Consider the following 27,526-nt stretch of genomic DNA (forward strand, 5'->3'; position numbering starts at 1 on the left):
CTTCTCTTAATTCCCCGGAGTCACACGTCGGAACTTTGCAAGCGGGCCGCACCGGCCGCGGACTTCGTTGGACAGAACTCACTTTTTCCTGCTCGTTGTTCAACATCCTTGATGCCCCGTTCTCACTCTCGGTAGAGAAGCGTATTTTCAGGTTAGTGAGCGCTTGTTGTTACGCGAGGACATTTCACTTCGTGTCTGTGCGTCCAAGTCCCGTTTTCGAGTCCCGTCTGCCAAGTGTCAAGCCTCGTCTTCCCGAGGTAAGTATGCAGTCAACTGCGGCGGCCTGGTTTAATCCTGCGAGCTTCTTTGTATTTTTTGGCATAGCCATTTCGAATGGTCACCAACTCCACGATCTGGCGAACCGCGTGCTTTCGTTCGTGTCTGCCTGACGTGAGCGCAATTAACCCGGATCCGACATGGCCGCATCCCGGCTTCTCCGGTGGGTTCAAAGGCTCGAAGTGCACCTTCTCATCGATTCGGGGCTTGAAATCATCCACCAAGAAGTAGCTGGCGTTCCGTGAGTCGTGCTCGATACGCAGAATGGAACTCTACGCATAGCGTGCTGCCAGGCGCCACCTCCGTGCCTTTCGAGTGGACTCTCGTCAGTGGGCATGTATTTGTTTTGGCGGCGTGGGACAGACTCGCGGTATCACATTGCGCCAGTTTGATTGAATTTTTTCGGGCCATTTCGGTAACACACAAATTGTCACTGGCCGTGATAAAAGGGTTGCCGCGTTTCGAGTGAAACTTAACTGGTGTGGCTTTCGGCTACCCCGCAGCGAAATGGTTTGACGCTAGTTAACGCGCTGAAAATTTTTTTCTTTCCAGTTCTGTGAGGACTGCTGTGCAACTCGGTGCCTTGGCCCATGCCCATTACTGCTGTGCCATCAGTGTATCACGTACAGAGGTGAGCAAGTGTCACTATCTGTCTAGAACGTGAGTCAGAACCAGAGAGGTGCACGTCTCCCAGAACAAGATTTAATGAAACAATGAGCATCAACTACAAAACTAAATAATAAAAAAGGGGTTTACATCACATAGAGAAGCATGCACGAATCAGAATTTCCACACGCAGGTGGTGTTAAGGAAAATGCCAAATTGTTCTAATTAGCGTCTTTGGAGTCAATGTAGCAATCAAAAGGAGAATAGTAACAGTCCAATCGGTACTCAAGGTGGATGGTGGTGAGGAATGTCGCTGGAGGAGACCTCGCCGGGGCCTGCGGAGCGTAGCCGAAGGAGCGTCTCGACGGTCCGGATCGTTGCCGGGGTGATCCGGCCTAGGAAGGCAGCCTCAGTGTGTGTTTCATACACCGGCGTCAAAACTCGAGTCCTTTGTCTCCCCTCGGGGCGGCCACACGGAGGGGACGCCGTTGCATACTGTCCTCCTTGCCTCGCGGGGTGCGTTGCGCCCATGTTTCTTCACGGCCGTGGATTCACATGCACTTGCGGTCCCTGGAGCTGTGCACCCACACCGTCTGCTTTTCTTCTGTCTCCACGTAAACGATTATTGCTTCCGCACAGACGCACGCACTTTGCACCGTCTGCTTCGCTCCCTCCCAGCGTCTGTCGGCTTCGTCCGTTGCGTGCTGTGGTTTCTTTAGTCCGTTTCATTTCTTGCTGCGGCGTCTTGCACTCACTCGTGACAAGTACGCCCTCCATTTAAGAGTTTTCCCATGAGCTAAACTGCTCACTCGCGTAATATGCACGAACATGCACACACAAAAGTCACAGGAAACCGCACTGTTCATACAGTATACACACAAAGCATAGCAAAGCACGTACACACATGAATATTTTTTTTCTGCGGGTACACAAGCATGCCACACACGCTTGAAGCCAACGTTAGTTTCAGCCTGGTAAGGAAGTCTGCACCCAAATTTTCTCTCCCTTTTATGTATTCAATATGGAACTCGTACTCCTGGAGTGTTAGACTCCATCTCATCAATCTTCCGTTCGAACCATTTGGTTCTTGTCAGGCACTGTAGGGGCTCGTGATCTGTTTGCACCCTAAAATGCGTTCCATACAAGTACAAATGAAGCTTGTTTATTGCCCACACAAGTGTTAAACACTCCTTTTCTACAATCGAGTAGTTTTGTTCGCATGAGCTAAGCTTCTTGCTAGCATAGGCCACAGGGTGAAGTATGCCATCTTCCTCCTGCATCAGCACCGCGCCCAGAGCTGCCGCTGATGCGTCTGTGCCTAAAACAAATTCCTTATTGACATTAGGGGCCAGCAAGACGAGCGGTTGCGCCATGCTTTCTTTCAGTTTACTGAATGCTTCCTGGTGTTGGTCATTCCAGTTTACTGTATTAGGTGCCCATTTCTTTGTCGCCCCTGCCAGTGGGAGAGCCATGTCTGCATAATGCGGAATGAATTCCCTGTAGAATCCAGTCAACCCCAAAAAGGACTGCACCTGTTTCTTGGTGGTCGGCCTTGGTGCCGCCTGTATTTTTTCTACAATATCGGGCTTTGTCGCTATCCGCCCCATCCCTATCTCGTGTCCGAGAAAGGACACGGATTCAAATCCGACCTCGCACTTTGTGGGCTTCACAGTCAGGTTTGCCTCACGAAGTCTCTCAAACAGGGTTTCAAGTGCCATCAAATGTTCCTCCCAAGTGTCTGTGGCAACCAGAATGTCGTCTATGTAGTGGTGCACATGGTGAAGACCACCCAGTACTGTCTCATTAGCTTTGTGAACGTGGCCGCTGCAGTCTTCAGGCCAAATGGCATGAATCGAAACTGAAATAGGCCGCTAGCACATGAGAAGGCTGTTTTTTTCTTTGGAACTTTCCTCCATAGGTATCTGCAATACCCTTTTGCGAGGTCGAACTTCGAGAAATATTTCTTTTGCGCGACGCTCGCAAACACCACATCGATTCTTGGAATGGTCTCGTTATCAGGGATTAAGACGCTGTTGAGCCGTCTGAAGTCGGCACACAGTCGATTGGAGCCATCTGTCTTCTTGACGACTATGAGGGGTGAGTTATAGGCAGACTCCGTGCGCTCAATTATGCCCAGTGTAAGTCTCAGAAAACAGTGTCGTATCGCTCGAAAAGACGCTTGAGTTGCGCCGTCTTTTCTGCATCTAGGGCGGAGTTAAGCACCACATTCTTTGGTCCCGATGTCTTTCTTGAATTGAAAGTGGGCACGTCCCCTGCATCCGGCTCTTCACTGGCGACCGTGCAGGCGATCATCTGGTCGGCATTAGGACTCCTCTCTTCATATCTCTTGAGCATATTTATGTGGAAGATCTTTTTCTTTCCGTTCGCTAGCAGCTCGTAGCCTACTTCATTCTTCCTTCCTGTTACTGGAAATGGACCCTTCCACTGCATAGTGAGCTTGTTCTTGTCACTGGGCAGCAGAATCAAGGCCCTTTCTCCTGGCTTCAGCTGTCAATTCACCAACTTTTGGTTATAAAATTTCTTGTACTTCTCTTTGGCAGCATCAAGGTTGCGGTGTGCAATCTCGCAAGTTTCGTCCAACCTCTCTCTCAGTTCCAGCACGTAAGTGTACGTGGTCTTCTGGTCGGTTTCCAATTTGTTATTTGACCAAAGCTCTCGAAGGACGGTAAGTGGTCCTCTGACGGCTCTACCGTACAGCACTTCAAATGGCAAGAAGCCCAAACTTGACTGCGGGACTTCGCGATATGCAAATAGCAGTGCTGGGAGGTAACGATCCCGATCAGCAGGCCTTTCTTGGCACATTTTTTTCATCATGTGCTTGATTGTCCCGTTGAAGCGTTCAGCCAACATTACACATAGGGTGGCATGGGGTTGTCAGCAGCTGCTTCACTGACATGAGTTGAATAACTTCTTTCATCAGGTCTGATGTGAAATTTGATCCCCGGTCTGTGAGCATTTCTTTCGGCACTCCGTATCGCGAGAATATCTCTAGGAGCGCTTCTGCGACTTCAGTTGTGTCAATAGTTTTGAGCGCAATGGCATCTGGGTGGGTACCTTGTCGCCATGTCTATCAATGTGATGACATAGAGATTTCCCTTCTTCGAGGACCGGGTTATAGGTCCAATGATATCGGCTGTCACTCTGGAATGGCATTTCAACGGTAGGCATAGTTCAAGTGGTGCTTTCCCGTCTTTTCCTTTTGGTATCGTCCTTTGGCATGTGTCGCATGTTTTGACATGTCGCTTCACGTCGCTTTGGACGCCTGGCCTGTAGAGTTCCTCATTTATTCTGTTGACCGTGTTCTTCGCACCTTGGTGGCCAGCCATTATCGAATCATGGCCTAGACACATGACAGCTGGTTGAAATTCTTTGGGTAGCACTAGCTGCAGGACTCCTCTTACTGAGCTGAAGGTACATTTCCTGTACAACAGGCCGTCTCGAATAAAAAACTGAAATGTCGTTCGGCATTTCTTTTTTTTTAGAATTTCCTCAACCTTCTTGAAACAATCCGTCAGTGATGCGTCGTTTCTCTGCTTCTGCGCTAGACTCTCGAGAGTCACCTTCAGGAGCTCCGCTGCAGGTACCTTCAGTTTGGATGTCTTTCCCTGCGCTGCTTTTCCTGCTCTGGTCTGTATGGCTGACAAAATCATCGGTGTTTCGTACCTTTTTCCTTCCGCGGTCTTAAACAGTTGTTGCCTTCGCGCGAAACTACGTTCACGTGGGTCTTTACAAGTGTTTCCGCTTCAGTTCTCTCCTCCGGGCCTGAGCCATGTTCCATACTGGGCTTCCAATCGACATCGGTATCGTCTACCTTTCTTACGCCCGTGATATTTCCCAGTACCAAGTCATACAGGGGCTCATCTAGGCGTTTTGCCACGACCGGTCTCGAATAGTACGGGGTAGAAATACAAATCATTGCCTCTGGAAGGTAGCGAACCGTGCTGTCAACCAGTAAGACTGACGCCAGCCGACCAGTAATCTCCTTCTCAGCAAGATGGTGCGCTGTCCATGAATTTCACTCTCGACTACAGGCATCGACAGCACGCTGACAGCTGCGTGCTTGGCTGTTTGACTTTCCGTCATCTCACGTTCGGCCTTTGTGTCCGTCTTTCGGGTATCCTGTGTGCTTATGTCAGCTTCTCTGAGATGAACGATACACATGGCCTTCTCTTGCGTCCGAAATCGGCATTCCTCTGTTCGGTGGCCTCTTTTGCTGCAGTTTTGCAGATTAACTGTGCCTGCCCTCTGCTCCCTCCAAACCTACAGTCTGCGGCATGGTGTCCAATACAGTTGCACAAGAAACACCTCAGGAGCTGCTTAAATGTGCCACTTTGCACTCCTCGCTTCCTCCAAACCTACAGTCCGCGGCATGGTGTCCAACACAGTTGCACAAGAAACACCTCAGGGCTGCCTAAATGTGCCACTTTGCACTCCTCGCTTTACCGCGTCTGCATCGGAACTTCTGCCGCCGTCTTCTTTAACCTTGCCTAGGTTTCTATGGCCTTGAGCCTCCAGGAACTGATCTGCATAGTCTGTAAATTCTTTTACTGGCTTCAACTTCCTCTCTTCTAGGAATACGGCCAACCTTGGGTGACAGCAGGACAAAAACTGCGCTCCCACCATGAGGTCTTTTTCCCCTTTGTACGATTTTTCTACCTCGGCCATTTCCAGCCATCATTCGAAGTAGTTCGACAATCTTGATGCGAACTGCTTAGCTGTTTCTGCATCATTCGGTTTGCCACCTTGAAACCTTTCATGGAAACCTTCTGCGGTTAAGCGGAACCTTTGTAGAAGCGTTTTCTTCACCTTATCGTAGTCTGTCGACTCCGATGCGGGCATTCTCCCGAAAACTGTTAAGGCCTCACCCACCAGACAAGGGCTTAAAGCTATTGCCCACTCGCTCTTATCCCATATTTGTCCTACTGCTATTCTCTCAAAGTGATGCAAGTAGGCATCCAAATCGTCACGTTTATCGTCAAAAGAAGCCATCAGCTTCCTTGGACACACAGCTGTTGGCCGTGGAGCCGTAGCACTCGACGCAAATCCTGTCGCCTCTGGTACGGCTTCAACACTAGTGTTAGCAAGACGCAACTTCAGCTCAAGCACTTCTTTCTCCTGTGCCATTCTGTTTTCTTCTAATTCTGCCATCCGCTTAGCTCTCTCTTCAGCTTCAAGGGCCTCCTTTTGCACAGACTCCCTTTCCTCTTTGTATCTCGCTTTCTCTTCATACAGAGACATCGTTTCCTCTTTCGTGAACCTGAGCATTTCGGCTCTCAACATAAGCTTGTGGAGGTCCATCTCTCTGGTTTTTGCACAAACACAAGCGTGTTGACATTAACGTTAAGACAGAATGACGAATGTGGATCCTGGCAGGCTCGCCATTAATTTTGTCACTATCTGTCTAGAACGTGAGTCATAACCAGAGAGCATCTCCCAAAACAAGATTTAATGAAACAATGAACATCAACTACAAAACTAAATAATAGGTCTCCTCGATTTGGCTGCACTTTCCGCACTAGTTCGCAAAAGTGCCGTGCCAGTGTAGTGCCAGTTCTTGCGGCGCGAGTGTAGCCCGACACTAGTGCTGTCGGTGCAGCGGCCAAATCGTGTGCAGAAGTGCAGAAACTCGTCTGCTGCGGCCATGTACGTGTTGGTGTTTGTCGCGTGTTTTCACATATGCGCGAGATTGTGCTAGCTGCATTGGACGCTGTGTATTTGCTCCAAGTGGCACATCTCGTGGAGCGGCTATGAACTTTGTTAATTCCAAAAGTGGTGAAGAATTTGACACCGTTCATTCCGTTGCGTTGTTTAAAGGGGCGCATGCCGGTCGACCGTCACTGATTCAACGGGTACTTCGAAGAGGCAACAATTAATTAGACAGGTTATTCAGATTACCGCTCGAGACGATCTTTTACAGTCCATACGCGTGATTCAGGCTGCTTCCGTCCTATCGAAAAGTGACTACGGTTGTCCGCCAAGAGTTGCCGGATCTATATTTGAACTCAATCGCGTTCACTTTCGGCGGACGGTGACGGCGACGTGACTGTCAGAGGCTAAGTGGCAGCCGAAGGTGTGGGCTGACGGCGACCTCAAGCCCAGTCGCGGTCGTAAGCAGAGGTACTGATGTCGCAGCGAGCCACAAACGTTGCGATCGCCCACGTATAATAAAACATCTCACAATCTGCCTCTTATGGAAGCGCTCCATCGTGCTGCGTCTATAATAATAATTGCACACAAAAGAGAAATGGTGTAAGCAACGTGCGAGGCTGGACAGAAAGATGCGAACCCATACGCAGTACGTACTTCCGTATGTGCGCCATGCCAACCTGTCGCTTACGCGCGTACACAGACTCGCGCACACGCGCGCGCGTACACACACGTATACGCGCACTGTCATTTCAGCTGTTTGGTGAGGGCGCGGCGCAGATGACGCGTCTTTCACGGGTACGCGGCCGTCTCAAACATGGTCTCAACGCCGCTCACAAAACAAGCGGCCGCGGAGCCGTCTGCTACGGAGCGCGCCAAGCACCTTGCACTACTTGCACGAGAAGAGAACTCGCCGGGAGGCTAGTGCAGCAGTGCAGAAGAACTCGTGCAGCACGAGGCCAAATCGAGTGCCGAAGTGCAGGTGGCACTAGCTGCACTGTCAAATCGAGTGCGAGAGTGCCGCACTCCCTGAACTGGTGCAGAAAGTGCAGCCAAATCGAGGAGACCTAATAAAAAAGGGGGTTTACATCACATAGAGAACCATGCACGAATCAGAATTTCCACGTGCAGGTGGTGTTAAGAAGAACGCTAAATTGTTCTAATTAGAGTCTTTGGAGTCAATGTAGCAATCAGAAGGAGAGTAATAACAGTTCAATCGGTACTCAAGGTGGATGAGGCATGTCGCTAGAGGAGACCTCGCCGGGGCCTGCGGAGCGTAGCCGAAGGAGCGTCTTGACAATCCGGATCGTTGCCGGGGTGCGTCGGCCTAGGAGGGCAGCCTCAGTGTGCGTTTCCTACACCGGCATCAAAACTTGAGTTCCTTTGTCTCCCCTTTGGGCGGCTGCACGGAGGGGACGCCGTTGCATACCGTCCTTGTCCCGCGGGTACGTTGCACCAATCTATCTTCATGGCCGTGGATTCACACGCACCTGCGGTCCCCGGAGCTGTGCGCCCACGCCGTCTGCTTTTCTTCCGTCTCCACTAAACGATTATTGCTTCCACGCAGACGCGCGCACTTTGCACCGTCTGCTTCGCTCCCTCCCAGTGTCTATGTCGGTTTCGTCCTGCTGCGTGTCGTGGTTTTTTTAGTCGTTTCATTTCTTGCCGCGGCGTCTCGCACTCACTCGTGACAGCAAGCGCCGGGCCCCTTGCATAGAAGGTGTGCAAAGATCTCTCATCATTTGCCCCACAGCACAGTCTCAAGTCTGTGCATGCTTGCTTACCCTGCGAGCTTGAGCGTGACAGCCAATACTCGCTGGAAGCCCGTGCGCCATGTCGCCTCTTTTGTGTTGTTGTTGGGCCCGCCAGGCACCTACACTTCAGAGGACTATGTTGGCTGTTCAGCTGCAACAGATATTGTCCAGTACCTTTAGATATGCCTCTTCTGCACCCTGATTCCGCAGTGCCTTCATGGCAGATTACTCATGCATGCATGAGTCTTGTTGTCAAGGACGATACATGTAAGCAGGAATTGCGTTAGAAGAAAGGTGTTGACATCCTACGAAGGCTAATAGATGGTAGTTGCTGCACTTGGGCATTGACCAGTGCCTTTGGCTGCTGAACCTGCTTGTTCCTTTGTCCATTTGCGTTCTTCATGTTGGTCAGTGGACATAGTCCCCCTGGCTGCTGTCGTGGCTTCAGGAGCCTGTCATCAGCTGCTTTATTTAGCTTGCTCAGCTTCCCTCATCTCCTGATGTGCCATAGTGCTTGCCTGCTCTTCTTCAGCCTTAAGGGCATGTTTATCCGCCATCTCGCATTATTGTGGGGCTACAAAGACTGCAGTTAGTGACATGGTGAGCCTTTTTAGTGTGAAAGCACTGATACGCTCACCAACACCGACCAAGGATCTTGTCACCATATGTATGTGTATACGATCTTGTGCCGTTAGAACCCGAGCTTACCAGAGTTACCCGGGTAGTAGCTCGGGCAAGTTTGGAGGAGCTTCGTGGCAGCTGTGTAAGAGGCAGTTTGAGAAGAGCAACGTAGGTCGTACAATCCCTGCTGGTGGCTGTGATAGAAACAGCCGCTTGCCAGTACAGTGGCGCATCTCTTAACCGCTGCGCCACTGCTCTGGTAGTGGTACGAGGAGTCGCTGCCATCTATGAATGTTAAGTAGAGAATGACCAATTCTGCATATTTGGGCATTAACCATCTAGAGATATCACATCATACCCTTAAGGTGGAGTTAAGTGCCCCCTCTTTGCACGGGCTGTAATTATTGGCTCAGGCCCTGTACCCTCTACTGCTATCTGCCCGAGCCTGGTCTGATTTCTGTAATACATGCCTGGGCCAGGCCCGAGCCCAAGGAAACTCTCACCTGCCCGGCCTGGCCCAACAATTGGGCGGGCCTAGGTCGGCCCTGAAACAACACAAAAACTTTAAGCACGCTACAGGAGCATCAAAAGGCCTCCTCGATTTGGCTGCACTTTCTGCACTAGTTCACAAGTGCCGTGCCAGTGCAGTGCCAGTTCTTGGAGTGGCAGTGCAGCCAGACACTAGTGCTCCCGATGGAGCAGCTAAATCGAGTGAAAAAGTGTAGAAATGTCCGTCTCCTGCGTTGTTTGACATATGCATGGGGTTGTGCTAGTTGTATTGAACGCTGTGCATCTGTTCCAAGTGGCACATCTTGTGGAGCAGCTATGAAATTTGTTATTCCAAAAGTGATAAATGTCTCCTTTTTATTGCATTTTTTGCCTTTTTTTTGCATTGTGCAAAATGGCGTGGATCAATCATCGCGGAGTACTTTGAAGAGGCAACAAACTTTGAATTCAATAGGTTATTCAGACTTCCGCTCGAGACGACCTTTGAGTTTATATGCGAGATTCAGGCTATTGCTGTTCTATCCGAAAAGCGACTTCGGTTGTCCGCAAATTACAGAACGAAAGAGTTACCTAATAACTTGCGCTTATTTGAACTCAACAACTCGCTTTCACTGTTGACTGGCAGGCATAGGCATGGGCTGAAAGCGGCCTCGCAGCGAGTCATCACAAACGTTGCGATCACCCACTTATCAAAAACATCTCGCCATCTGCCTCTTATGGAAACACTCCATCATTGTGCATGTAATAATATTTGTACACAAAAAAGAAATGGTGCAAAATAAGTGCGAGGTTGGACAGAAAGTAGAGATCTGATCATGTACTCAGTGCTCCTGTCAGCCAGTCGCCTATGCGCGCACACATGTATGCGCACAGTCATTTCAGCTGTTCGGTGAGGGCACTGCGCAGATGCTGCGTCTATCACGGGTACGTGGCCGTTTCAGCCATGGTCTGAATGCTCCTCACTATAATAAGCACGGCCGCGGAGCCGTCTGCTACAAAGCGTGCCAAGCACCTTGCACTTCTTGCACGAAAAGAGAACTTGCCGGGAGGCTAGTGCAGAAGTGCAGAACTCGAGCAGCATGAAGTCAAATCGAGTACCGAAGTGCAGGTGGCGCTAGCTGCACTGTCAAATTGAGTGCGCGAGTGTCACCTCCTGAACTGGCGCAAAAAGTGCAGCCAAATCGAGGATACCTAATGTTATAAATTTCAGTGAACAGTAGTTTGTCGTTGTTAGAATAGAGGTCATAAAGTCTCTAGTTTCTCCTTCTGGTTGAGTTGGTACTTTATCTTTTTTTGCCCAGAAGAAAGTACAGTGCCTTGAATGCCACACACACATCAATTTGCTGGATAATCAACTGAAGCCTGTTTTCTGCCTCTTGGTCTCTGGTTTCATTTTTGAAAGCTTATATCAAACAGCCTATTGCAGTCGGTCCGCCACCGACACGCAAGAAGCCACGCAAGACCACAAGACAGCGAGGTGTCTGCTTGTGTCTGTTAAAACAGCTGCTTCTCCCATTATCGCTTGTCTCTTACCATCCAGCAAAAACAAAATGCAGGAACATCAACTGGGCTCGGATATATATAATACGCAATGAATATGTCAACTTCTACAGGCCCCATATTTCTGAGTGTTAATGTGGTTGTATCTTGGACAGTTACCGCATTTACTCGAATCTAGGCCTGCCTCGATTCTAAGCTGACACCCGAAAGTTGAAGGCCAAATAAAGAAAAAAACGCGCAGCCTCCTGTGTGGCCCTGGAAACTCGGGGGTGTGCCACCGCTGAACAGAACTAATACTACGGTTATCAGGAAATACTAGGCTCGTTAATATCGAGCGCGGAATATTACAGAGTCAAAGCGCCCGCAGGGAGGGTGGGTGGACAGATAAGTGCGATGCATTCAGAGCTGAAAATCTAGCACCAAAACAGCAAAAGTAGCCTCACGGTTCTTGTTCGACTCAAGCTAGATCCAAATGATTAAAGCAAAATGTTCCTTCATTTTGTCTGCAGATGCCTTACTAATGCTTCATGCATAACTTGAGCAGGGTATGTTGCTCGGCAAGTTGGTTTGACATTCTATACACTGTAGCACTGGCAGACGACTGATGAAGGACAAGACACACAGCGCACTGTGTGTCTCGTCCTCCCTTTGTCCGTCATCTGCCAGCGCTACAGTGTTAAGAATTCATCATGCATAACAGTTTCGCAAATCGAAGAAAGGGGCAAGCAAAAGTGCTGTGTTGATAAGACTTTCAGTAGTTCAGAACTTGAGAGCTTTGCAAACAGTGGTGTGCCCGAATTTTGTTTTCTGCATTGTTTTCATTTTTTTGCATGCTCAGCATATCGCATGACATTACCGAAATTAATAGATTTTAACCCTAGAAATAGTTGGTAAGGCTCTAATTGTCTTGACCTGCTGTTTGTCAAACCCACTAGAACAAAAGAAGCGAGTGCTCAGTGAAAGCACCCGTTCCCTACATAAGCACGAACCTGTCTCAGGCCCATCAGTATACAGGCCCGAGCCTGACCCAGGCCTGGCGAAAAATTGCTGCACCTGGCCTGGCCCGGGCTTTCATGTAAGGCCGTGCAGTGCTTTAGAATGAACATGTGCTTTCGCACGTCCAATCGGTTTAAATTAGTATAGACACCTAATTTTGGATGCATGTTTTCTTCTCTACAACGATGCAGAAGACTCTACTATGCATGAATCAGCATATGGCATTCGCCTACGACCGCTAAATAATTCATAATAGAATTTTTCTGTCATGCTGCTTTGGTTTCGGTTTTATCAGCCAAACGATGGCTGTGACTTCAAAGTGGTTTTATGCCACGTGAAGCATGTAAAAATCGATATATAGTCGCTGCTTCATAATTTTAATTCACTACAGTGCTGAAGCCAGTCTTCCTCAAGAGCCAGAATGACGAAGAATGTAGAAGCAGCATTTATATTGCAGTTTTTTCATGCCTCAGGTGACCTATAATCACACTTTGACGTCACAGTCCTCGTTTGGCCGTTGAAACCGAAACTGAAACAGCACGAGAAAGAAATTCGATTATAAATTATTTAGCGGCCATAAGGGAATACCAGGTGGTAATCCATGCATAATAATGCCTTACACATCATTACAAACAAGAAAACACGCACCCAAAAGTTAGGTGTCTACACTCCTTTAACTACGGTAAACACCTACCATTTTTTTTTATCTCTAGACTGATTCAGCCTCATTTCGCAGCTATGTTGCTAAACATTTGGAAGCTCAGAACTCATGGATGAGAAAGGATGAAAATGGTGATTTAAAGGACATAGTGTGAGAGGCAGTGGCAATGGTCGTGTGGTCTAAGACACCAGCAAACAAAGCTGTTCTGTTTGTGCATCACCGGTTCGAATTTCACTTGGACAGTTGAATGGTAATGTTCTTTTCTGCCGGATGCCATTTGGGTGAAAGATTTCAGAAAGGTTCGGCCTCAGGTTCTCGAGTTTCTAAACAGTAGCCGCTTCATTTACTGACTTCAGTGTGTCACGCTTATAATGGAAAAAAGAATGTGGTGTAGTAACTTGCCATAGCCTGCAGTCTTGCATTGAAGAGGTTAATATGCAGTGTTCTGCAGCTTTGTTGTTGTAGGTTTGAAAAATTTTCCCGCCTCAACCGCTGGCTCATTTGCGGTGAAACTGTGCATATACCTTAAGTATTGCGGTAACTGTTGTCTCGTAGCGAGTTTGACTGTTGTATTTATTTGGCTCAGCCATGCAAACCACCCGTAATCGTCTGTGCTGAAATCGAACTGAAAGCCAGAAATGCTGGGTTGCCTCCGATGCGTGGTGGTGGTGCCATCAAATGGCTTGTGCATGCAAATGCTCCCCTCTGTGCCTTTTGCCTCGGGGCACTTTTGTCTGTAGACAATAGATGGTGCCATTACTGCCCTTCGGCAAAAACCCGGCGTTTGCTGCTTTTGCTTCCTTGATCTCGTCGCAGGCGATTTTGGCGTTGCATCGTGCTCGGCCGAACCACGCAAGCATTATTGCCAAACTCTGTACAAGACAAAGGTTGCCTCAATACATTAGCTTTGTATGCGATTTCACAGCAAATGAGCCCACCAGCTGAGACGGAAAAATTTTTTCAAAGCTACTATGATAATCTTGCAGAACACTGTATGGTCAGCTGGCATGTGCTATAGTGAGTAGCCTGATTAGAGTCTTTTTCTTTAAATAAACGGCCATTTTTGTACAGCCTGTTGTGAAGCCACATAGCAGTTTATTTCACATAAAGCGCCAACTCCAAGGGCACTTCCTGGGCGTACGCATCCGGTGTTGGTGCTCTTGGCGTACGTTGGAGCTGCCTGTGCATGCGTATGGCAGGAGGCGACAGTGAACCTGTCCATGCTAGATATCTGCTTTAGCCTTCGTGCAAAGCACCAGAAACTGCTCGTCATACATCTCATTGTATTGTATTGTATTTTATTGGGTTTTATGGTGCATAAGCAACTTAGGCTATCATGCGCCAAACACATGGTATAATTTATTTAAAAAATTGGATGTCCTCAGTGAAAGTCCTTGTCCGGACAAGGACTCCGAGGAGCCCATCAAATCGAATGCAGACCTCAGCCTTCTTCTTAGGACTGAGAAAATGGATGAGGTGCGTCATAAAATGCACGAAAGCACGGGGTAAAAATTTTTAGAATTAATAGTTCTGCGATATTTGATATCATATTTTGTTTAAGATGGCCTCGTCTTTCAGAAAATTAAAAACAGATGAAGTTCTTACAAGTGGATTATCTCCTAAAAGTAAATTGGGGTGGAAGGGAATGCGTTCATCGTAAAATAAAGTAAAATATTTTTTCCTTAGCCGTTCAAGTTGTGTGCACGAGAATAAAATGTGATTAACTGTCAGCTCATCTCCACATTTCTCACATAAGGGTTTGTCTTGTTTTGTCAGTAGAAAGCTGTGTGTTAGGTGTGTGCGTGTCCGATGCGCAGGCGGCATAAAATTATTTCTATAAAACGTTCCTGATGCTTGCATGATCTCCATTCTCCCAGAATAGGTTTTACTAAAAGTAGTTTGTTATTTTCTTCACTATTCCATGTACACTGCCATTTTTCTGTAAGTTTATTTTTTACTAACTTCATGCAATCTGCATAGGGTATATTTACAGTCTGGACTTCCTTATGGTGAGCTTGAGCAGCGCACGTGTCAGCTCTCTCGTTGCCACGAATTCTGAGATGGCTTGGTATCCAACAGAGCTTAATTTCATGTCCTTGTGTTTCAGCAGTTATTATGTCATGTATTATATTTCCAATTAAAGGTTTCCTTACGTTTCTGGCTTTCAGTGCTATGATTGCACTCAGCGAGTCCGTGTAGATAATTCTGTTTTGAATGTTCTTTTCGACTATTTTTGATACAGCCACCGAAATGGCATAACATTCAGCTGAGAAAATTTACGCGCACTGAAGTAACCGAACTACCGTTTCCCATTTGTCTTGCACTACAGCACTTCCGACGTAAAGTGATGTTTTAGAACTGTCTGTATAAAATGCTGTGTATTCTTTGTACTTTTCCTCTAGTGCCAAAAATTCTTGTAGTATGTGTTCACGTGGAGTTTGCTTTTTCTGAAATTGTGTCTTTGTGTAGTCCCCTACAGCGGGAAAGGTGTACCAAGGTGGCAGTGGTTTGGGTCTCTGGGTGACATCAGGTAGTGTGTCTAAAATACCCAATTCCTGGCAAATTTCTTCAAAACGGAGGATAAGGGGTCTCGTCACATTCGGTTTGTTACTAAAAAGCTGCTTAGACGGGCACTTCGTAACTATGGAGTAGCAGAGATGTTTTGGTAGTGAACGGGTTTTTAGGGCGTATGCACATGTGAGCATGGCTCTTCTATCTGCGAGGGCTGGTTCATTACATTCGACATATAGGCTGTCTATTGGTGATGTCCTGTATGCCCCACTTGCAAGGCGCAAACCTGAATTATGTACTGGATCTAATTGCTTAAGGTAGGATGGTCGAGCTTAGTTGTACACTATACACCCATAATCTAGGCAAGAGCGAACTATGCTGCGGTAGATGTGCAAAAGGCAGGTTCTATCAGACCCCCAGCATTTATGTGAAGGCACCTTTAAGATATTTAATGATCGAGAAGTTTTCTTCTTCAGGTCCTTTATGTGGGGCAAGAAGGTCAGTTTTTTTGTCAAACGTTATGCCCAGAAATTTGTGTTCACTTTTTATCGGTAATTCGGTTTCGTTCAGGTGTAGTCTAGGATCTGTCTGTAGGCCACGTTTGAGTGCGAAAAGAATGGCCACTGTTTTCTGTGGGGAGAACCGGAAACCATTTCGGTCGGCCCATGTTGAAAGTTTATTTATTATTTACTGCACTTGTCTTTCACATGTTGATATGTTTGAGGACGTGCAAGCTATCTGCAGATCATCGACATAGATCGAATACATAACAGACCTAGAAATTATTTTGCTAATAGAATTCATTTTAACAACAAAGAGGGTTGTGCTTAATACACTTCCTTGAGGCACTCCATTTTCCTGAATGAAAATTCTCGAGAGGGTTGAACCGAGGCGTACATTGAATGAGCGGTTTGACAGGAAATCTTTTAGGCAGTTCAACATCCTGCCACGAATGCCAAGTTCAGCCAAGTCGTGAAGAATTCCGTACCTCCAGGTTGTGTCATATGCTTTCTCTAAATCGAAAAAAACAGCAAGACATTGTTTGTGTATGAAGGCCTTACGGACAGTATTTTCAAGGCGAACTAGGTGGTCTGTTGTGGAGCATGCCTTTTTGAAACTGCACTGATGGACATCGAGAAGCTCACGGGCTTCTAGCACGAAGGTTAATATTCACGATACTTTCAAATGATTTTGCAAGGCAGCTGGTGAGGGCTATGGGCCTATAACTACTGGGAGAGGTTGGTAGTTTTTCGGGTTTTAAAAATGGAATGATGATTTCGGGTAGTTTACCTGACACCCAAACCTTAATAAAAAAAACTTAAAAGTGCTTCTACGGCAGGTTCGGAGAGGTGGGACAGCATTTGATAGTGTATTCCATCTGGGCCCGGTGCTGTCTGTTTACCAGCGGACAAAACTGTGCTGATTTCTTGAACTGTAAATAAATTATGATATGGTTCATTTGTATATCCACTTGTAGGGAGTCTTTGTTTCTCGGCTGTGTTTTTGTACCTTAGAAATGATTCTGTGTAGTGTGATGAGCTGGTAACTACCGAAAAATATTCACCTAAAATGTCTGCCTGTTCTTCGATGTTTGTCTGTATACCAGGAGCTGTTAAAAGGGGAAGTGTGAATGGGGAGTATTTACCATCTAGCTTTCGTACCTTCTCCCACATTTCTTTTGATGTGGTTGAGCTATTTATTGATGTCACGTAACTTTGCCAAGAAGTTTTTTCGGCACTACGGCGGATATATCGGGCTTCTGCCCTTGTCCTTTTAAAGTTTGAGATTTTTATGCGTGGGGTACCTCCGAAAGTTCCCCATGTTTTGTTCTGTTTCTTTTTTGCTAGTCTACATTCTTTTGTATACCAGGTTTTGTGGTTTTGTTTCGCCACTCCAGAAGATTGAGGTATAGCCAGGCGCGCAGCGGAGATAATGCAGTTTGTGATAATTTAATTGAGTTCATCTATACTTGAGTTATTTTGATCTTTTTTTTCTAAGGTGGCATTTTCTTGAAACAGTGCCCAGTTGGCCAAATGGAGTTTCCAACGTCGTGGTTTTGTAGGAATGATTTGCGGAGATGATGTTAGGCTTATAAGAACGGGTAGATGATCGCTACCATACGGGTTGTCCAAGACATCCCATTTAAGAGCAGTAAAATCAGAAGGCGATTTAAGAGAAATATATGCAGCTCCGTTTTCCGGAGCTTGGAGAACAGTATGTGTGTTTGCCCCTGTTGAGCAGGCTTGTATTATTGCACAGAATAAAATCTTCTAAAATACGGCCTCTAGTGTCCGTTTGTTCGCTTCCCCACAAATTGGAGTGAGCATTAAAATCGCCGACTAACAGATATAGCTCTGGTAATTGTTTTAAAAGGTCTTCTAAGTCATGGAGTGTTACTGTCAGGTGTGGTTGGAGGTATACGGAACATACTGTAATTGTTTTAAAATGTACTACAGATACTTCAATGGCTTCAAATGTAGTTTGAAGCTTCACTTCACGAGTGGCCATGTTACTTTGGACGACTATGGCGGTACCTCCAGAGAGCCTATTTGGTTGCTCTCGGTCGTGGCGAAAGACTTTATATTTACTTAAAATATTTTTGTTTTGATCCCAAGTTTGTCTCCTGGAGACACAAAACAACCGAGGAATATAAAGCAAAAATATCTGTTATGTCACTGTAGTTTTTTAGTATGCCTCGACAGTTCCAGTGAATTAGGAACGCCATATCTAATAACTTTTGGTGATATATTTAAAAAACTTATGCTCCCGGTTTTGTGGGGCCTGTTATTGGAGTTTTTGCTCCCTTTTTGTGTTCAAGGGAGTTCTGCCACAGCTGCTTAGGTGGCGAGCTACTGCTTATATCCATCGCCTCATGCGAGGCGATCGATTTCCGCGGAGAACCCGCGGGGGTACTGATTTGTGGCTTGTCCCTATGGGGGGGAAGCCGTGCGGCCTACCGGCTCAGGGGCCAGCGAGCCTTTCTTTTGAGATGACAGGGCAGCCTTGGCTGCACTTGTCAAAGATGTGGATGGCCCTGCCTGGGCAGTGGCCTGAAGTTCGGGTGGTGTATCACCACTCCCGCCAACTTTGGTTGTGCCAGAGGCCGCCGTCAGGTGCACCTATGGAATGTCAATGGTGCCGACACCGGAGTGCCGTTCGAGTGGGGGACGGGGCAGGCACACATCAACGATGGTGTACTGTGTGCCCACTGTCACCAGGTGCCGCTTGGCCCCCTGGCGCACGGCGTCAACATATGACCTGGCTGTCTCTTCCTTAACTTTTTCCTTGCCTCAGGGTAAGATATATTTTCTCGTACTTTCAGATTGGTGATTTGTTTTTCTTTCTTGAAGACTTCACAGGTTCGCGAGTAGGCTGCGTGTGGACGTTTGCAATTCGCACATTTTGTTTCAGTTGCTTGGCAGTTGTCTGTTTCATGTTCGGTTTCGGCACATTTGCCACAGGTCTCCTTGCCTCTGCATGTCTTGCTGCCATGGCCATACCTTTGGCATTTGAAACATCTCCTAGGGTTAGGAATGTACGAGCGCACTGGGCACCTGATGAATGCAACTCGGACTGACTCGGGCAAACGAGTGCTGCCGAATGTTAGAACGATGTGAGGTGTTTTTTCTTCTCCGTTACGCCTTATTGTGATGCGGCGGAGGGACGTCACGTTTTGGTCACGCAGATTCTCGAGGAGCTCTTTTTCATCCTCTGTCATTACTAAGCGCTCAGAAATTACTCCCTGAACGCTGTTCAGGCTTCTGTGGGGTGTTACAGTAATGTCAAGATCGGCAAGTTTCTCTTGTTTGAGTAATGCATCACTCTGCTTTTTGGATTTCACTTGTACAAGAAGACCTCCTGAGGATAGTTTTTTTGCTTCATATTCCTCGCCTATGTTAGCCACTAGCCACTTTTGTATTACAAACACTGATAGTGCTGCCACTGGAGCGTTTTGCTCAACAGCGTGGACTATCAGGAACTGTGGGAAATTTTCAGTAGATTTTGCAGTTGGAACTGCGATTTCTTCGGTGCGGTACCTTTTCCGGTTCCGATCGTTTTTTTTGAGGGGGGGAAATTGAGAATCCATGCGGCATGTATGGATTAAGGGTTCCTATTCTGTCACTTGTGCTTCACCCTTATAGACACAAGAAGGTCCCGGAGCCCCCCACCTGGTATACAGATGGGGAGCCCGTCGGCCGGGGCTTGACCATGGCCCGTGACCGCCACCGTTAATGGTTTCGGCCCTTCACCTTAAAACCTATCGCCACGGTGCGGATGACAGCTTCGGTATGGGAGCTAAGGTCCGTGGTGGCACCAAGCACCATCACCTTGAGACTCAAGGTGACCTTGCGGGACATCTCTTTGGCATACCTCAGGCCAACATAGACCAGTGAGAGGACACTGTTCTCAAGACAGCCGATGCGGCCCTTCGCGTTGTCACACAATTCACTTGCCGTTTTTTTTTTGCCGGCCAAGGCTGTTCATGCCCATCATCTAGGAAAATAAAATAAGCAATGAATGCCTGACCACCGCTGTTGAGAGATAGCCATTGCTCTGGCGTGCCAGCCAAAAATGTCACAAAAATAAGCTAGTACTTTGGCGAAAGTGGCATCGGATGTAGTGCCAGGACTCCCAAGCCAAGGTAAGCCGATACATTGATCATGATGAGCACTGTTTAAATGAAATGTGCTCAAAAACTCTTCCGTTTCAATTGTGTAGAGAGTTCTGACCTCATTAGAAATGATGGAAATCACTTCAAGATAAGTTTCAATGAACTAACCAAGCAGCGCCGGATGCGAAGAAGGGCCAGACACCGAAGTTGTGTGGCAGTGTTTTGAATTGCTGCACTTGTTGAAGGACACAATAATCAGCAGACTGTAAGTTCACTGATAATTTTGGTTCCCATAACGAGCTGGTCTGGAAAACGATGCGTGTAGTGCGTAGTGTTTTGCCATTGCGGCGATCGAAACTTGCATGAAGGAAGCACGGTCCGACGAGAGGCACTTGCATGGCATTTGTAGAGGCGTGCGCTGGCATGCTTAGAATGCTTGAGCTGTTATGGGCAGCATCAAATCTTGATGCAAACTTTAAAGGCAGGTATTGCGTTTTACAGAGCAATTATTGTGTGCAGATTTCTGTACAATGAAATTTGGAAATTGTTCAGAACGGATATAAATCTTTGCTTACTCAACGCCACATGTACTGTATGTATAGGCGCAGCCAAAAGTAAACGGAGCACACTATTGCCTTCTAACATTTTTCACTCGCTTCCTAATTGAGACTGGTAACTGTGGCATGTGTAGGCTAGTAGTAGACGATAGTTTTTCTCATGAACAAATAACGTCTCCTGATGTCCTATAGGAAAGGCGAGATTGCAGTTAGAACGGAATGGAGTGCTCCGTTTACTTATGTCCGCGCCTGTACACGAACATAAGTTTTTTTGTTTGCATCATCTATTTAAGAATGTACTTCACAATTAACTCAGAACCAGAGTACGAATAAGACACGATTTTTTTTCTCGTTGCTCCTGAAGACAGTTTAGGTGAACTTCATCACCACACTTGACAGTTTAAGAAGGCCGACCTCTCAATAAGCTTGGGCCTCCACGGCGGGTGCGGTGTATACTGGCAAAACAGAGGGTGGTGCGGAGAGGAAGCAGTAGGAGTCATTAAGAAAGAGAAGTTGTTGAAAGAGCTCAACAGTGTAAGGAAAGGAAAGAAAACGAATGGGCACAGCAACGGTGACTGCGGCCGCTGTGGCTCGCCGTTTGGAGGCTTAAACTACACTCTGTGTTATATTCGTGGTACATTGTATTCGTTTAAATATGGTACTTCTTTCACAGCACCCACATTTCTTAATTTTTATTTGTGTGTGAGTTGAACACATTCTTCTGCCCTGAGCAACTTGAATTTTTATTTCTATGGAAGCGTTGATTATGCATGGCTACAAACATAAACGTGGTCAACACTCATATGAAAAGTACAAGGGCAACATTAAAACCATAGCAGGATACAATTGTTAAAAAAAAGAAGTTGCTAATGCCAGGCCACGGTCTGCCGTGTCGTGTATTACTCAGCTAGACAGTCACAACAGTAAACTAAATCAGCTTTTTAATGTGACTTTATTGAACAAGCCAGGTGTCAAAATTTTAGAGCTGATAATTATTTTCTTGTGATTAGCTTCTTGTTTAGGTAACGAGAAAAGTTTTAACAATAGAATAATTTTTTGTCATGAAGGAATTCCAGCTGCATTCGATTCAGCTGTGGTTCACTGCACCGCCAGCACCGATTCATGGTGCACTGCACCAAAGCCCTCGATTCCCAGCGCCCTCTGCACCGCCGTCTGCGATTGATTTGGGTACAGCCGTGGTGCCGCTTTGGTGCAAAGAACCGCAGCACCAGCCTCCAAGGAGGTGCAAAAAGGAAGTGCACGTACAGACGGATTTCAGCAGACGACGTGCAGACGACGCATGTTAGCTCGTAAATATTGAACATGAATTGAAGGACGTTTTCGCTGTCGTCGACGGGTTCGATGTTATTCTGCGAGAAAATGGCGCTGAAACCTATGCGACAGCAGGCAACAAATTTCTGTTTTGTGCTGTAGCTGCCATGTTAATTGTGACAGGCCGTCCGTCCATGTGCGTGCGAGTTCACACGAAACTTACGGCGCAATGACGGTGTGTGGGCTGTTGGCAAACTGCGGGCAGGGCGAATCCGAGTGTGTTTTGCTACAACCGGTGCCGGTACCTGTGCCTGCTGCGTTAAGCATGCAGGCAGATGCTGCTGATTCGATGCTGCATGCCGAACGTTCTTCGAACGTCTCTCTTGAGTGTCAGAAAAGCCTTGTGAATCTGTAATTGAGATAGCTTGCGACCACGCTTTTATAGCACTTCGGAATTCGACTGCTGTCGGTCCAAGCAAGTGAGTTGCGTCATGACAGCACAGAGTCGGTTTCCTCGTATTCACTATGGGAAGAGTAGAACTACTCCATAACAAGAACAGTGCGATGTCACTGTCGTCGACTATGGCCATCTCCATGGCCGACTGAAGTCTCGTAAGGCACGGAAGCGACCGCACACAAAAAATACACGTGAGAACTCAACACCTCCACGGCCAGCAGACGACAAAAACCTGCCTGTACACGCTCGATTGAAAATTGTTGCACATATGAGGTGTGCCACTGCTGACGCGCTGCACCTGCACCACGGAACTGGTTCTGCACCGCACTGGCACCAGCGGCACTTTTTCAGAATTGGTGCCGCGAACCAGCACTGAATCGAATGAAGCTTCTGTGCGGCGATACTCAGTCATGTCCGATAAACGGCTTAAAATTCTGCTGGTAGGGGAGGAGCACGGCGTTGTCGCACAGCAGTCTTTAGGTTCCAATCCCTATTCCCAATCTTAGTATCTTCAACCGATAGTCCTGCAAACTCGGTAAGCTCTGTGTGCAATAAGTTTGTGGTTGCTTTTTTTTTTTCACACACACATGCACACACACATGGTGAGAAAAAGAGAGCGTACAATGGTAGGGTTTCATTGACAGCTGTCTTTTTTTTTAAGTGCAACGGACTCACTTTTAACGGAAGCTCAAGTGACAAGGAAAATATGTTCTGTTTATCAAGAGTTCTGTTTACAGAGAGAATGAGCAGAATGGCACATTATGAGTGCTAACTTGATATAAAAGGAAGGCACAAATTTTCCAATTATGCAGTCACTCTTCCACTTGTGAAATAGTAGAAATAGCCACTGCAAACTGTGCGAAATATTTTATATGTTTTGTTTTAGCTCTATCGGCGATTTTTTCTGAATGGCGTCACCTATACTCGAGAGGTTGCCCATGAACAGTTTTGAACTTTGCGCTCGCTGAAAGCTCATAAGCATTTGCACTACCGTTTCTGCCTGTACTGGAAAAGGGAAGCCAGCGAAAAACCGAAAAGGGAAATCATATACAGTGGTGAGAATGCTGTGCCAATTGCGCTAACCTGTGCCATTTAATGTAACCTGCCACATGCTGCTACAATTCGGTGGTTTTTGATGAAATTGCGCCAGTGCTATGCCAAAATGCCATTCCAGCAACCGAGAACTGTGGCAGATTTGAGGTGGTACAGGTAACCGCTGAAAATGCACAGCCGTGAGTCTGGTTTCTTCTCTCAATGTAAGACTAGAAAGATGAACTGTTGAGTCCAGATCAGCCCTATCTCACTTGTTAGCCCTTTACCGCCTAGTGTTAGTACACGGCATGCATATGTTTTTGCATATCTGCCTCAGCGACGCTGCCAGCATTGTCCGAAACAAATGCAGCGAGTGTATGTGCAAAAAAAAAAGGTGCTTTTCAATAGCTTTATGTAGTGCTTGCGCAGGACCATCTCCTGTCCCGTAGGGTAAATGTTTGCCCACGAGTAAGGTTTCACACGTGTTACAGCTGCTACCTCTATTTCACTAACCTAATTCATGCTGGCTGCAACCCCGGACCAGCACGAATTTTTCTTCAACTGCGAGGTTTTTGTGAAATCTGTTTGGCTTTACTTTGTAGCTGCATGGCTGTGCTTGGGTGGACGCTAATGAATTATTACTTTGTTCTGTTTGCACAGTAGAATGTGGTTTGCCAGTAGGATAGAGAATGGTACCTGCTTTCAGTGACCTGCTCATTAATTACTGTTTCACGGCTGTCGGTTTGGCTGTTATGCTTTGATTTATTACAGGGTAGTTGGTGTTCAAAACAAAGCTGTATAACCGGAGATATAGGCACACACCTTCAGCTTCACTCACCTATACACTCCAAATAGTCTTCTAAGTGGAGTACTATCATAATAATGGAACAGCATACAGTAGAAAACAGAAACAATGAATTTTACTGTAAAATATGTTGTGATTCCTGCAAGTAAACGACAGTGCGTCATATCAGTTTGAGTTGCTTTGTATATGATTAATAATGTAATTTAAAATAATTCCTTAGCATATTCTAATTGCACTTACAGAGTTTGAAATATATTCGCATTGCATTTGAAACACCCGTACAGAATACAATCTTTCATAAAGTGTACTTGCAAGACATTTGGCCTTCCTTCATGGCGGAAAGAGAGAAAAAAAGAACGAAAAGGCAGGCTGGTTAACCAGCTGATGCCGAGTAGGCTACCCTGCACGTGGGGAGTGGAACATAGGGGAAAAAATGGGAAGAAAGAGCAGCAGCGAAGTGAGTTTTGCACGTGTCCATCGACCACTGTGACAAGGGGACAAAGGGCACACACTTAAAGCTTAACGTTTATGGTTGGGAACTCAACCCTGAGTCCTTTAAGAACATCAGCAGCGCCTTCACCGCTGTCCTTTGTGATGAAGGACCAAGGCCCCAGAATCGTGTTTTCTGTAAGAGGACGAGAGTCGAAGCGGTGGAATGCAGCAGCCAGGAAGGCACGCTCTCGCTCAAAACGAGGGCAGTCATAGAGTAGGTGCCAGATCGTTTCATCACAACCACACTGCTCACACGCTGGAGAGTCTGCCATTGCGATGAGATGGGAATAGGCATTTGTGAAAGCCACTCTCAGACACAGGCGGCACAACAGCATTGTATCACAGCAGGGGATGTCGAATGGTATTTGAAGTTGAAGTAAGGAGTGCAAGTTGAAGTGGTGCAAGCGGGGTGTCCAGCCTCCAGAGGTAGACCACGATTCTACAGTTGCGTTTCGGGCGAGCAGTTGAAGGTGCCTTGATGTGTCAGCTCTTGTTAGTGGTATGCGGACAGTGTTGATTGTATCGTGAGCTGATCGAGCAGCATCGTCAGCTAAGGCGTTGCCAACAATGCCACTATGGCCTGGTACCCACTGGAAAATGGTTTTGTGACCCTCTTTTATTGCCTGGTGGTGCAGATGTCGTACCTCCGCTGCAAGTTGCTCATGGTCAGTATGGCTCAAGGCAGATTGAAGACATTGTAGGGCAGTTTTAGAATCGCAGAAAACAGCCCATTTTTGAAGTTTGTGGAGAGATGTACTTTACCGCTGCAAGAAGTGTGGCCAATTCTGCTCCAGTAGAGGTAGTCCTATGCGAAATTATTTGGTTAGTTTTGGCCTGTCGCGTAGGAACGACCACGGCGCAAACATAACTAGCAGAGGTTATTGGGCCATCCGTATAGACGTGAGCACGGTTCCAATATTCAAAGTGTAGCATGGACAGTGTCAGTTGCTTAAGGACTCGCGTTGGTAAATTTGATTTCTTCGCTGTCCCCGGAATAGCAAGGTGCACAATCTTCATGGGAAGTGAAGTAGAGTGTTCTTCATATTACTTCATGGTAGAAAAATAATATCAAGAACACTCTAATTCACTCTCTGCAATGTGTGTACCCCCCAAAAAAATTTAATGGAGGCTTCAGGTTTTTTTCATATTGCTTGCCCATTCATTAATTGAAGAGTTTAATGTGAAGGTTTTTTTTGAGTGAAGTGTATGTACTGCATGTGGCAATTTCCATGTCCAGCTAGTGAACATGGTAGATTTTGGATACTACTCTTGCAAAGAGTCAAGCCAGAATCGAGGACAGTGTAGTGAGCTGTGGAAATAAGAGAGATAGCAGCATTCGTGATGAAGTTGTGGAGAAAAATTCAAGGCTGTTCAAGGACTTAAAGGCCCCACCACTGTTTTTGCAAGGACACGTGAACTCGGTGGCTTAAGAGAGTGGCATTTTCCACACATCACAAGTGTACCTTTTATTGCACAAGAAACTCCTACCAGCGAAAGAGCTTAAGCCAAGTTGTTTTTTGGTGTAGGCTTCCTTTCAAGCTCAACAGTGATGCTGAGAGTCTTGGGCATTTTGTTAGCAATCATCTTCAGACTTTTGGACTTTATTGCCAATGTGACGCCATTGCTAACTACTGTTTTAGCAGCATTAGCTCCTGCCGAGGCATTATAAATCAGTAAAGGCTGCTTTAAACTTTCTTCTTTTTCTCCCAAAATACTCAATATCTTCACTGAGAAATACTTTTTACCCATCTGTTGCACTGCACTTCCACAGCAACTTTCTAATTTCTACTGAATCCCTGCTCCATGCCCATGCCTGAAAGGTGTAACATTAAGAGACAGGAAGAGAATACAGTGGCTCAAGGAACAAACGAGAGTTAATGTTATTCCATTTCAAATCAAGAAGACATGAACATGGGCAGAGTATGTTATGGGAAGGCAAGATAACCAGCAGTCCGTTACGCCAGCAGAATGGATTCCAAGAGAAAGAAAGCACAGCGGGGGCAGGGTTTTAGAACAATATACGTTTCACAACAATATGTTGGCATTGTACAAGAAAAAGGCGCAGAAAAAAAGCAATACATCAGAAAATATGCACAAATAAAACAGTAGAGGATGCTACAGTATGTTCAGGTGTTATTGTCCTAACGGATGGACGGAATAGAGGTCATGAGATGTATAGAAAACGTTCTTGCAAGCAATTACTTGCAGCATCAACTTTATGTGGTATATATCATATTCACTCACATAATCCAGACTTTTTTTTTTCAGAAAGCCGAGAAATTTGAGGAGTGTATTCACATGCAGTAAATACAGTTCATGTTCGTTCTTATAACATAACATATGCAGGGCATCAGGCAACTACAAGTCACGAAAAGCAAGCCAGCCAGCCAGGGTCAAGTTGTGAGCGGGAGCCCAGCAGTCAATCCCAAGCCAATGCAATGCCAAAGCCCAGCGTAGTGCTGAACTTAGCAGTGAAACTATTGAGAATGGTGAACTTTTACAGTTCGAGGAGTGTAGGTTAGATGACCCATGCTTAATGCTGTCAGTGGTTCATGCATCTTCGGCACTCCAAGGCTTGCGGCCATCTGCTGCTCAGTTGCGACAAGTAGTGCCTGCACGGGGCAAAGGACGTAAAAGAAAGGCAGGCTGGGCAGACAATGCACTAGCAGCCCACATTGGCAAGCTTACCAAGGCCTTTAAGACATGCAGAGAATACGACGAGTATGATCTTTTTGGACTGTCGTTGGCTAAAATGATAAAAAGAGTACCGAAGGCCTCTCAAATTGAGCTACAGATTAAGCTTCTGCAAGTATTCCAGGAATACAATGTTTAATAAACGTGTGTCCATTTTTTTTTCCCAACACGTAAGTAATTCTTGTTGAAACATTACCTTGGCTATTGCCTGGCAAACATATGACATTCAGAATTATAGATAACTTCTGTGCCCCTAGAAAAGTCAATTGTCTTTATTGCATGCAGCAGAAAAAGACAGTGCTCATCCTTACTCAAGAACATTGTGAATGAAAAGGCATGGATCTATTTGGCAATCTCCACATGGTCTTGCAGGAACTCTGTGTTGACGGAGAGCAGCTGCCCATGTGAGCAGTGCGATGAAGATGCGCACATACATTCCAGGCCGTCGAGATCATTGGTGTCCTCAACTGGCCACTATAACTGTGCTTTTTAGCATATAACGTTGA

At 46.5% G+C, this 27,526-nt stretch overlaps 1 long non-coding RNA gene across 1 annotated transcript; it reads left to right on the forward strand.

Annotated features, from left to right (window-relative positions):
• On the forward strand, positions 1-27,526 carry LOC144093631 (uncharacterized). Its single transcript, XR_013306303.1, has 3 exons — positions 1-257; positions 829-907; positions 26,673-27,526. It is a non-coding gene; the product is annotated as an uncharacterized LOC144093631 (long non-coding RNA).

This window comes from Amblyomma americanum, chromosome 1 (assembly GCF_052857255.1).
Source record: "Amblyomma americanum isolate KBUSLIRL-KWMA chromosome 1, ASM5285725v1, whole genome shotgun sequence".
Lineage (NCBI taxonomy): Eukaryota > Metazoa > Arthropoda > Arachnida > Ixodida > Ixodidae > Amblyomma > Amblyomma americanum.